This window comes from Mercenaria mercenaria, chromosome 15 (genome assembly GCF_021730395.1).
Source record: "Mercenaria mercenaria strain notata chromosome 15, MADL_Memer_1, whole genome shotgun sequence".
Lineage (NCBI taxonomy): Eukaryota > Metazoa > Mollusca > Bivalvia > Venerida > Veneridae > Mercenaria > Mercenaria mercenaria.
This window is the reverse complement of record NC_069375.1, coordinates 11,307,080-11,318,364: the sequence shown is the minus strand read 5'-3', so window position 1 is coordinate 11,318,364 and position 11,285 is coordinate 11,307,080.

Below are 11,285 nucleotides of genomic sequence, written 5' to 3'. Positions count from 1 at the left end.
GGAATTGATAAAAACTTTATACAAAACATGACCCTGAGTCCATATTCCTTAAATGTTTCAGACTTAAAGCTTTGGCTTTGAAATTTTAAAATTACTTTTTGCCATTATTCTAGGATAGAATTCGTAGGTTGACGTACCATCATATAACCTAAGCTTTCATGTTTAAAAGAAAATAAAAACACTTCCGATTATAAACACAAGTTTATTTTTCGTTTAGGGTAAGTGTGGATTGAAAGACGGTCATAGTGGCTTACAACTTCAAACGTTAAATGGCGATTGAAGTTGAAAATCCTCACAAAGGGTGCGACCCGGGCATGCCTTAGATAATTTGAACCTCGTTGCGCCAAAGCCAGGTAGAACCAGGCACCACCTTTGGTACCATATAAAAACCAGGTACTTCCATGTACCATTTACAAACCAGGTACCCATTTTGTACCATATACGAACCAGGTACTTCCATGTACCATATGGTACTACCATGTACCATATACGAACCCGGTACCCATTTTGTACCATACACGGACCAGGTACTTCCATGTACCATATACGAACCCGGTACCCATTTTGTACCATATACGAACCAGGTACTTCCATGTACCTTATACAAACCAGGTACCCCTTTGGTACCATACAATAACCAGGTACACCATGTACCATATACGAACCAGATACCATTGGCGCAACATAAACCTAATAACAACAAATGTAACCTATGTAAATGGTTGAGCAACTATAAGAACGCCTAGCCTTTTTCGCTCTCTGGCCAATTCTTATAAGCTCGAAAAAATGAACCAGAAAAAATTGAATTTTGAACCCACGAGTGTCACCAACCCCGGTAAATGGCGGCGGCTGGTCAGGGACCCATGAGTATGCAAAAAGATTTAGTAATTGACAGTTAACAACTCAGTATGGCATGCCCTAGTCGCACCCAGACGTAAGAATTTTCCGCCAGTATGACAGAAGAAAGATTAGAAGAGAGAAAATAAATAAAAGAGATGAAAGTAAAAGAAAATATTTAGAGTTTAAAGTTATAAGTTCTGGTACCGGCTTAAGATAACAAGCTAAGCAATTTTAAAATGACAAACAGGAATAAATGTATCTCCTTGACGCACTCACTTCACATCATTTATAACTGTCACCATGTACATCTGATTTGCAAATGGTATAAGTAATCATAATCATAAACTAGGCAAAATGTCTTAGAGTCAAGTGTTTCAAATAAGCACCTTTTGTGATTGCCCTGTGTCCGTCGTCGTCCGTCGTCAACAATTTGACTGTTAACACCCTAGAGGTCACAATTTTGACCCAATCTTAATGAAACTTGGTCAGAATGTTACCCACAGTAAAACTTGGACGAGTTTGATATTGGGTCATCTGGGGTCAAAAACTAGGTCACCAGGTCAGATCAAAGGAAAACCTTGTTAACACTAGAGGTCACAATTTTGGCCCAATCTTAATGAAACTTGGCCAGAATGTTGCCCTCAATAAAATCTTGGACAAATTTGATATTGGGTCATCTGGGGTCAAAAACTAGGTCACCGGGTCAAATCAAAGGAAAAGCTTGTTAATACTCTAGAGGTCACAATTTTGACCCAATCTTAATGAAACTTGGTCAAAATGTTACCCTCAATAAAATCTTGGACAAGTTCGATATTGGGTCATCTGGGGTTAAAAACTAGGTCACCAGGTCAAATCAAAGGAAAAGCTTGTTAACACTCTAGAGGTCACAATTTTGGCCCAATCTTAATGAAACTTGGTCAGAATGTTACCCTGAATAAAATCTTGGATGAGTTTGATATTGGGTCATCTGGGGTCAAAAACTAGGTCACCAGGTTAAATCAAAGGAAAAGCTTGTTAACACTGTAGAGGCCACATTTATGACTGTATCTTCATGAAACTTGGTCAGAATGTTAATCTTGATGATCTATAGGTCAAGTTCCAGTCTGGGTCAGGTCACCAGGTCAAATCAAACAAAAAGCGTGTTAACACTCTAGAGGCCACATTTATGACTGTATCTTCATGAAATCTGGGTTAGGTCTCCAGGTCAAATCAAACGAAAAGCTTGTTAACACTCTAGAGGCCACATTTATGACTGTATCTTCATGAAACTTGGTCAGAATGTTAATCTTGATGATCTATAGGTCAAGTTCCAGTCTGGGTCAGGTCACCAGGTCAAATCAAACAAAAAGCGTGTTAACACTCTAGAGGCCACATTTATGACTGTATCTTCATGAAATCTGGGTTAGGTCTCCAGGTCAAATCAAACGAAAAGCTTGTTAACACTCTAGAGGCCACATTTATGACTGTATCTTCATGAAAGTTAGTCAGAATGTTAATCTTGATGATCTTTAGGTCAAGTTCGAATCTTGGTCATGTGGGATCAAAAACTAGGTCACCGGGTCAAATCAAAGAAAAAGTTAGTTAACACTTTAGAGGCCACATTTATGACCATATCTTAATGAAACTATCTTGATGATCTTTAGCTCAATAGGTCAGGTGAGCGATTCATGGCCCTCTTGTTAAAGATTTAACTTGCAGTTTTAGAGTTTTTATGAAATTTTGTTTGAAGAGTATTTCCGGGCTACTCGATATTGAATTTCAAGTATTTTCTAAAGGTCTACACTGGATCCCAGATACGATTTTTCGACAGAGGACTTTTTTTTCTGAATTTATTTTTTTACGGGAGGTTTTCATGTCCCGGCGGGAGACCAGGAGATATACTGAAAATACGGGAGAAAAAGTCTCCCGGCGGGAGATATGGCATGTATGTAAAATCTGCAATATGTTATTCATGATTCAGTTAGACCATTTTTAGCCCACCTGTCACAAAGTGACAAGGTGAGCTTTTGTGATCACGCGGTGTCCGACGTGCGTCCGTCCGTCCATGCGTCCATAAACTTTTGCTTGTGACCACTCTAGAGGTCACATTTTTCATGGGATCTTTATGAAAGTTAGTCAGAATGCTCATCTTGATGATATCTAGGTCAAGTTCGAAAATGGGTCAGGTGCCATCAAAAACTAGGTCAGTAGGTCTAAAAATAGAAAAGCCTTGTGACCTCTCTAGAGGCCATATATTTCACAAGATCTTCATGAAAATTGGTCAGAATATTCATCTTGATGATATCTAGGTCAAGTTCGAAACTGGGTCACGTGCCTTCAAAAACTAGGTCAGTAGGTCTAAAAATAGAAAAACCTTGTGACCTCTCTAGAGGCCATATATTTCATGAGATCTTCATGAAAATTGGTCAGAAAGTTCACCTTGATGATATCTAGGTCAAGTTCGAAAGTGGGTCACATGCCTTCAAAAACTAGGTCAGTAGGTCAAATAATAGAAAAACCTTGTGACCTCTCTAGAGGCCATTTTTAGCTTACATGTCACAAAGTGACAGTGTGAGCTTTTGTGATCACGCAGCGTCCGTGCGTCCGTCCGTGCGTAAACTTTTGCTTGTGACCTCTCTAGAGGTCACATTTTTCATGGGATCTTTATGAAAGTTGGTCAGAATGTTCATCTTGATGATATCTAGGTCAAGTTCGAAACTGGGTCACCTGCGGTTAAAAACTAGGTCAGTAGGTCTAAAAATAGAAAAACCTTATGACCTCTCTAGAGGCCATATTTTTCAAAAGATCTAAATGAAAATTGGTCAGAATGTTCACCTTGATAATATCTAGGTCAAGTTCGAAACTGGGTTACGTGCCGTCAAAAACTAGGTCAGTAGGTCAAATAATAGAAAAACCTTGTGACCTCTCTAGAGGCCATATTTTTCATTGGATCTGTATGAAAGTTGGTCTGAATGTTCATCTTGATGATATCTAGGTCAAGTTCGAAACTGGGTCAGCTGCGGTTAAAAACTAGGTCATTAGGTCTAAAAATAGAAAAACCTTGTGACCTCTCTAGAGGCGATATTTTTCATGGGATCTGCATGAAAGTTGGTCTGAATGTTCATCTTGATGATATCTGGGTCAGGTTTGAAACTGGGTCAACTGCTGTTAAAAACTAGGTCAGTAGGTCAAATAATAGAAAAACTTTGTGACCTCTTTAGAGGTCATATTTTTCATGGGATCTGTATGAAAGTTGGTCTGAATGTTCATCTTTATGATATCTAGGTCAAGTTTGAAACTGGGTCAACTGCGGTCAAAAACTAGGTCAGTAGGTCTAAAAATAGAAAAACCTTGTGATCTCCCTAGAGGCCATATTTTTCAATGGATCTTCATGAAAATTGGTCATCATGTTCACCTTGGTAATATCTAGGTCAAGTTCGAAACTGGGTCAACTGCGGTCAAAAATTAGGTCAGTAGCTCTTAAAATAGAAAAACCTTGTGACCTCTTTAGAGTCCATACTTTTCAATGGATCTTCATGAAAATTGGTCAGGATGTTCACTTAGATGATATCTAGTTCAATTTTGAAACTGGATCACGTGCCCTCAAAAACTAGGTCAGTAGGTCAAATAATAGAAAAAACCTTGTGACCTCTTTAGAGTCCATACTTTTCAATGGATCTTCATGAAAATTAGTCAGGATGTTCACTTAGATGATATCTCGTTCAAGTTTGAAACTGGGTCACGTGCCGTTAAAAACTAGGTCAGTAGGTTTAAAAATAGAAAAACCTTGTGACCTCTCTAGAAGCCAAACTTTTCGATGGATCTTCATGAAAATATGTCAGAATGTTCACCTTGTTGATGTCTAGTTCAAGTTCGAAACTGGGTCATGTGCCATCAAAACTTAGGTCATTAGGTCACATAATAGAAAAACCTTGTGACCTCTCTAGAGGCGATATTTATCATGGGATCTGTATGAAAGTTGGTCTGTATATTCATCTGGATGATATCTAGGTCAAGTTCGCAACTTGGTCAACTGTGGTCAAAAACTAGGTCAGTAGGTCTAAAAATAGAAAACCCTTATGACCTCCCTAGAGGCCATATTTTTCAATGGATCTTCACGAATATTGGTCAGAATGTTCACCTTGATGATATCTAGATCAGGTTCGAAATTGGGTCAGCTGCGTTCAAAAACTGCATCACTAGGTCTAAAAATAGAAAATCCTTTTGACCTCTCCAGGAGCCAATCTTTTTCAATGGATCTTCCTGAAAATTGGTCAGAATGTTAACCTTGATGATGTTTTTATCTTTTCAGGATTCTTCAGTTGGAGTGGATCTTACCCGATCTGTGTCCGAGGAAGAAAGAAATAATTATTTATTAGAATTTCTGCATTGATGGCAGAAAAATCTTATTTTAAATGCGCTAAAATTCTGCAAAAACAGAATTTGTACCCATTTCTCAAATTATTGACTTGCAATTATTAACAATACAATGCTTTATTATTGGGTATCGCAGGCTTCAGCCGTACCGGGTAAGTGCCATTGGTAAAAAAAGATTTGCTTAATTCTGTGGATTGAATAATTTTGTTGCTATCAGTAGTCCTCTTCTATTAACAATTTTCAAATAAAAAGAAAAAATTCGGATCATGATCCTTATACAATAAACACACATTTTTGTTGAAAATTACCAATGTTGGAAAGGACCTCTTCCAGGGAGAACACTTCCTGGTTGAACATGGTTATCACTTTATGTTTTGCTTTATTTCTTACATATCCGTAAATTTCTTTGAAAGTAGTCTACTGATATACTTTAAGTGAGACATATTATATATTAAAAAATATTTTCCTGTGATTGTCAAAGTAAGTTCCAGTATAATCATAGCTTGTAAATGGACTTTTTGACCCCTCTAGAAGTCATATTGTTGAATGCATCTTCATGAAAGTTGCTCAAAATGTTTGTCTTGATCTGTGAGCTCAGTTCAAAACTTAATCATGTGTAGACCCCAAAGCTGAGAGAGACGAGTGATTTGCAGTCACAGACTACTCAGTCATTGAGCTCTTCCCCTAATTAATTTGGAATGAAATATTGTCTTTATTAAGATTTTGAAAATTATATCTTCTTTTGCTAATGTATGAACATGTCATCAATCTTATGTTGACTAACAAACTTTTCTTTTTCTTTTAGTATCAACTTGAGCCTTCTGAAAATATTCTGAAGAATTCTTTGTGACAATTTACTTTTGTATTTTATATTTATTGTGTTATTGTGACTGAAAAAACTGATAGTGACAGAATATAGTGAAAATAGTGATTGAACATACTGATAGTGAGAGATAAGTGGTGAGACTAATTCTAGTGTTGGAGGAGGTGACATATTAGAGGACTTCAGGTGTTTGATTGAAAGAGCATAAGACAGGGGACTTCCAGGAGTGAGGTAATATAATTTAAATGCAAACAGAAATAAAAAAATTTATTCCATGACTTCCAATTCTCTGATATATATGTTAATAAAAGGGTCAGTGCTGAGAAGAAAATGGATGGTAAAGTTAAGTTGGTATGTTTGTCATTTTAACATGTACAAGCTTGTATTTAGTCTTCTGATAGTTGATATCTGCTTTAGACGCACAGCTTGAGACCTCAAGTGTTGGTAAGATCAAGGTCACTGTTACTGAACACCAAGTTTTTATAGTTTATAGACTAGATGATATTTCATCTTTTCCTGTAAAGGTTCGGTACTTAGCTTACATGTATTTGTCATATAGGTTCCAACCTTTCTTGTGTGAGGCAACTGGAGTCCAAGCTTATAAATAATTATTGTATAAAGTTGAAAACATTTCTCTGCCAGCTTACATAAACTTTCGTAAATACTTGTATAATTGAAGAAATGTCTCTACTATATTTACTATTACATTTGTACTTAGGATGCCAAAATTAAGAAAGAAGTCCTGTAGCCAAGCCAGGAAGGCTAAAACTGCTCACATGAAAGAGAAAAGACAAGCAGATAGAGGGATTGACATGGGTGGTAGGTAAATGAACACCAACATGTTTTGCAAACTATTGAGTCCTTGCAGTTGTATGTTAGCTTTATTTCACTTACAACAGAATTTCTTCAACAATTTAGTCTGAACTTAATTACTGACTTTGAGAGTTACAAGTGTTGTGTAATTTTGTTTGAATGTACAAGTGTTCTGTAATTTTGTTGGAATGCCAAGATGTTAATGTTGTTAATTTATGATTTACATTTTCAGGTCTATGGTTGAGTTGAAAGGTGTCAGTCCTGATGCAGCTACACCAGATGAGGGTCAGGATGATCCTACAGGTCCACTGTGGCCTGTGCCTAATGTCGCGTCTGCGTCTAGGCCATCTGGTATAGGTACAGATAGGCTCTTTGGTCTATCTGTGCAGGCACTGGAAAGCAGAGGGGGGTCGATGCCCACCTCTCTGAGCCCTCTGGGCCATCTGCGCTGGAACTTGCATTGATTGATATTGATTTTGAGCAGGGCACTGGAAAGCAGATGGGGGTCGATGCCCGCCTCTCTGAGCCCTCTGGGCCATCTGCGCTGAATCGTATATTGATTGATACTGATTATGAACTTGATGATTTGATTGATGATTTGCTTGATGACTTGCTAGATGATTTACTGAATGATTTGCCTTGTGATTTGCCAACTGATATACTTGATGATTTAACAAGCTGTATGCAAAATGTTTCTAGTGGCATACCAAGTGACTTGCATTGTGAAACCAGAAAGGAAACTGATAAAACTCTCCATTTGATTGAACTATGTTTACATCTGAAGTAGAATCATCTGTTTTTGTCTGTTTGTGAACCTTCGTATGTTGCTTCACCAGTTTTCAATACACTCTCAAGACCAGCAGGTTCTGATGTATTTATCCTGGCTCATTTCATCAAGTGAAAATATTTTCAGTGTAGAGTCACGTGGCAGGCAATGCACTTTAAAAATGCTATGTTTTCCTTGATTCATGCTAATTATTCAAGGTTGAATTGCAGCAAAGACTTGGATAATGTTCTTTTAGATGGGGATTCATTATATAAGAAAACTGTCCAAGAGCTCCAAAGAACAAATAGATTTAGGAATTTCCTGTTAAATTTTGATGAACTTCCAGTCAATATTATTATCATGAATAAACAGATTTCTGTTACCAAGTCTGAGGTCATCTCTGGTGTTTGCACCCAGCAGTTTGCTACAATGAGTTTGCCTTCTCTTTATCAGTCATTGGATACTGCATTTACCAAGTCCTCTTACTTGCTACTTATGATGGGATCAATTTGTTCAGCTGTGTTTAAGAAGGAAGACCAATATTTCTTTTTTGATTCACATTCACATGGTCTAACTGGGTTGTCCTCAGTAAATGGAGCATCAATTCTTATTTCGTTTCACCAGTTACAAGATCTTGTTACATACATGTATGCTTTGTATGACAGTATGTTGATCGACATTACACAGCAATTTGACTTACTGCCTGTACGTTTTGCCAATGTTTATTGTGAACCAACAATGTTTTTAAGTGAACAGAATGTTGAATCAGTCAATGATGTTACTGGCACTCTTGGCTTAAATGAATGGGAAACTGTGACAAATAAGAGGAAAAAGAAGTCTCCTAGTTATCATAGTACTGCTTGTGAAAAAGAAACAGCTCCACAAGATTCGAACTGTGATACTCATGTAACACTCATAGGCAAGTACTTCAAAGATCAAATGCAAAGAAGTAAATTAAAGCAAACAAAAAAGCAAAAGACGCCTTCGAGAACAATTTACATGAGAACTTACATGCAGGAGAAAAGACAAAGTGATGAATTTAAAAATAAGGATAAAGAGTACACTCTTAAATCAATGCGCAATGCCAGACAGTCTGAAGAATATCAGAAGAAAGATAGACAGCGCTCGATTCAATCAAAGCGCAATGCCAGACAGTCTGAAGAATATCAGAAGAAAGATAGACAGCGCTCGCTTCAATCAAAGCGCAATGCCAGACAGTCTGAAGAATATCAGAAGAAAGATAGACAGCACACGCTCAAATCAATGCACAATAGCAGACAGTCTGAAGAATATCAGAAGAAAGATAGACAGCGCTCGCTTCAATCAAAGCGCAATGCCAGACAGTCTGAAGAATATCAGAAGAAAGATAGACAGCACACGCTCAAATCAATGCACAATAGCAGACAGTCTGAAGAATATCAGAAGAAAGATAGACAGCGCTCGCTTCAATCAAAGCGCAATGCCAGACAGTCTGAAGAATATCAGAAGAAAGATAGACAGCACACGCTCAAATCAATGCACAATAGCAGACAGTCTGAAGAATTTAGAGAGAAAGAGAAAGAAAATGAGAAGATGTCGAAAAGAAGGGCAAGATTGGTAAAAGAATTTAAGCTTTGGGAAGCAAAACAAAGAAGAGAGAAACGAACAAGTGATGACATTAAACAAAGAGAACTTGAAATACAAAATAAGTCAAAGAGAAAATCAAGATCAAATCCATATAATTTGGAAAGAGAGAGAATTGCAAAACAGCAATGGAGATTAGATGCAAGGTGTAAAGATGCTGAAAAGGTTATGGATAGTAAAAGGAAAGTTTCAAAGAGAAAAGATCCTTCATTCTCTGAAGCTGAATGCTTGCAAAAAAAGAGAAGACGGTGCGGACAAGATATTGACACTTGTATTGATCGTTTTAAAGAAAGAATATCACTTGGGCCTGTATATATATGCAGTTGCTGTCATCAAACATGGTTCAAACACAGTGTAACAGAAGTAAAATATTTGATTTGCAAGGAGAAAGAAAAATATGTATCAGGGGTGATATCAGTCAATAAACAAGGAAGGGGTTTTGTAGAACATGTAAATCTAGCATAAACAATGTAAAGTACCGAAATTGTCTGTTTTAAATGGGATGAAGTGGCCAAATTAAGCCAAAGGAGTTGGAACTTTTCTAAATTAGAAGAACGTTTAATTGCTTTACGTATACCATTTATGCAATTAAGAGAACTCCCAAGAGGGCGCCAGTTGTCAATTAAAGGAAATGTTGTAAATGTACCTGTTGATATTCAACCTGTTGTAAATGCATTACCAAGACCTTTGATGAAAATTTTTACGGTACCAGTAAAATTGAAGAAAAAAAATGTCTTTTAAAGTCATGTGCTTTCTCTGAAAATGTTAGACCCCACAAAGTACTTGTTGCTTTACATTGGTTAATGAAAAAACAGTGATCTTTAAAAAAAATGCTAATGTTGAAATTGATGAGCATTGGATCGAAAGTGTAACAGCAAACACTAATGAAATTTTGAATGAATTCTTGGAGTCTCAAGTGAAAAGTTTAAAGAATACCAGTTATGAAGACTTTGACTCTTGTATGGCTGACCTTCTGGAGGAGTATAAAAATGAGCAAAATTACAGCACTTTATTGCGATCCTGTTTTCAAACATTAATAAATCATGCGTCAAATTTTGACATGGAGGACTTTGAAAATGTTTCTGGTGAAATTCTTGACCATTATACATGTGAAGAAAAGTCAAAATATCAAACTTCAGACAGTACAGGTAATAGTGAAGAGCTGTATGATTCAGATGCAGAAGAAGTCACACAGGAAAATGTTGGAAATATTGACACTTTACTAGACGATGCCAACCTGGAAAATCGAAACATGACATTTACATTTGCACCAGGGGAAGGTCAACAACCACTTAGCATATTTCAAGACACAGATTCAGAATATCTTTGTTTCCCTAGCATATTTTGTGGTAAAAGGCGTCTTGAAAACGAAGCAAGAATTGTGCCAGTAAATTATAGTGACATTGCAAAATGGGAATTAAGAAGCCAAGACAGAAGGGCTGCTAATTGTGTGCCAAATATTTTCTTTAAACTAAAAAAGATACAAATGAAGCAGCTGAATGATAAAGCCAATCTTGCTGTTAGAAGATGTCAAACAGGTACAAGTAAAATGACAGCAGCTCAAGTATAAACTCTGAGTACGTTATAATATTGTCAGAAATGATGAAGGTTACTATTTATTAACAACTTAGAAACTCACCTGCTTATTTGGAATCTCGAAAGAAAGATGTATATGCAATGCTAAGACAACTAGGTATGCCAACATGGTTTATGTCATTGTCTTCTGCTGACACTAGATGGATTGATCTTTGAAAATGTTAGCTACATTTTAAAAGATAAGGTCAACTATTCTGATGAGCAAATTGAAGGAATTTCATGGGAACAAAAGATTAAACTTATTCAGTCAGATCCAGTCACTTGTTCTAGATATTTTGACCACAGAGTACAAGAATTTATTAATACAGTTCTTAAGAGTGAGCACAAACCACTTGGAGAAATTACTGATTATTTTTATAGAGTTGAATTTTAGCAGCGTGGGTCTCCACACATTCACATGATTGTATGGGTAAAGAATGCACCAAAATACAATGTGGATTCCATTAATGATTTGGTCGCATATGTGGA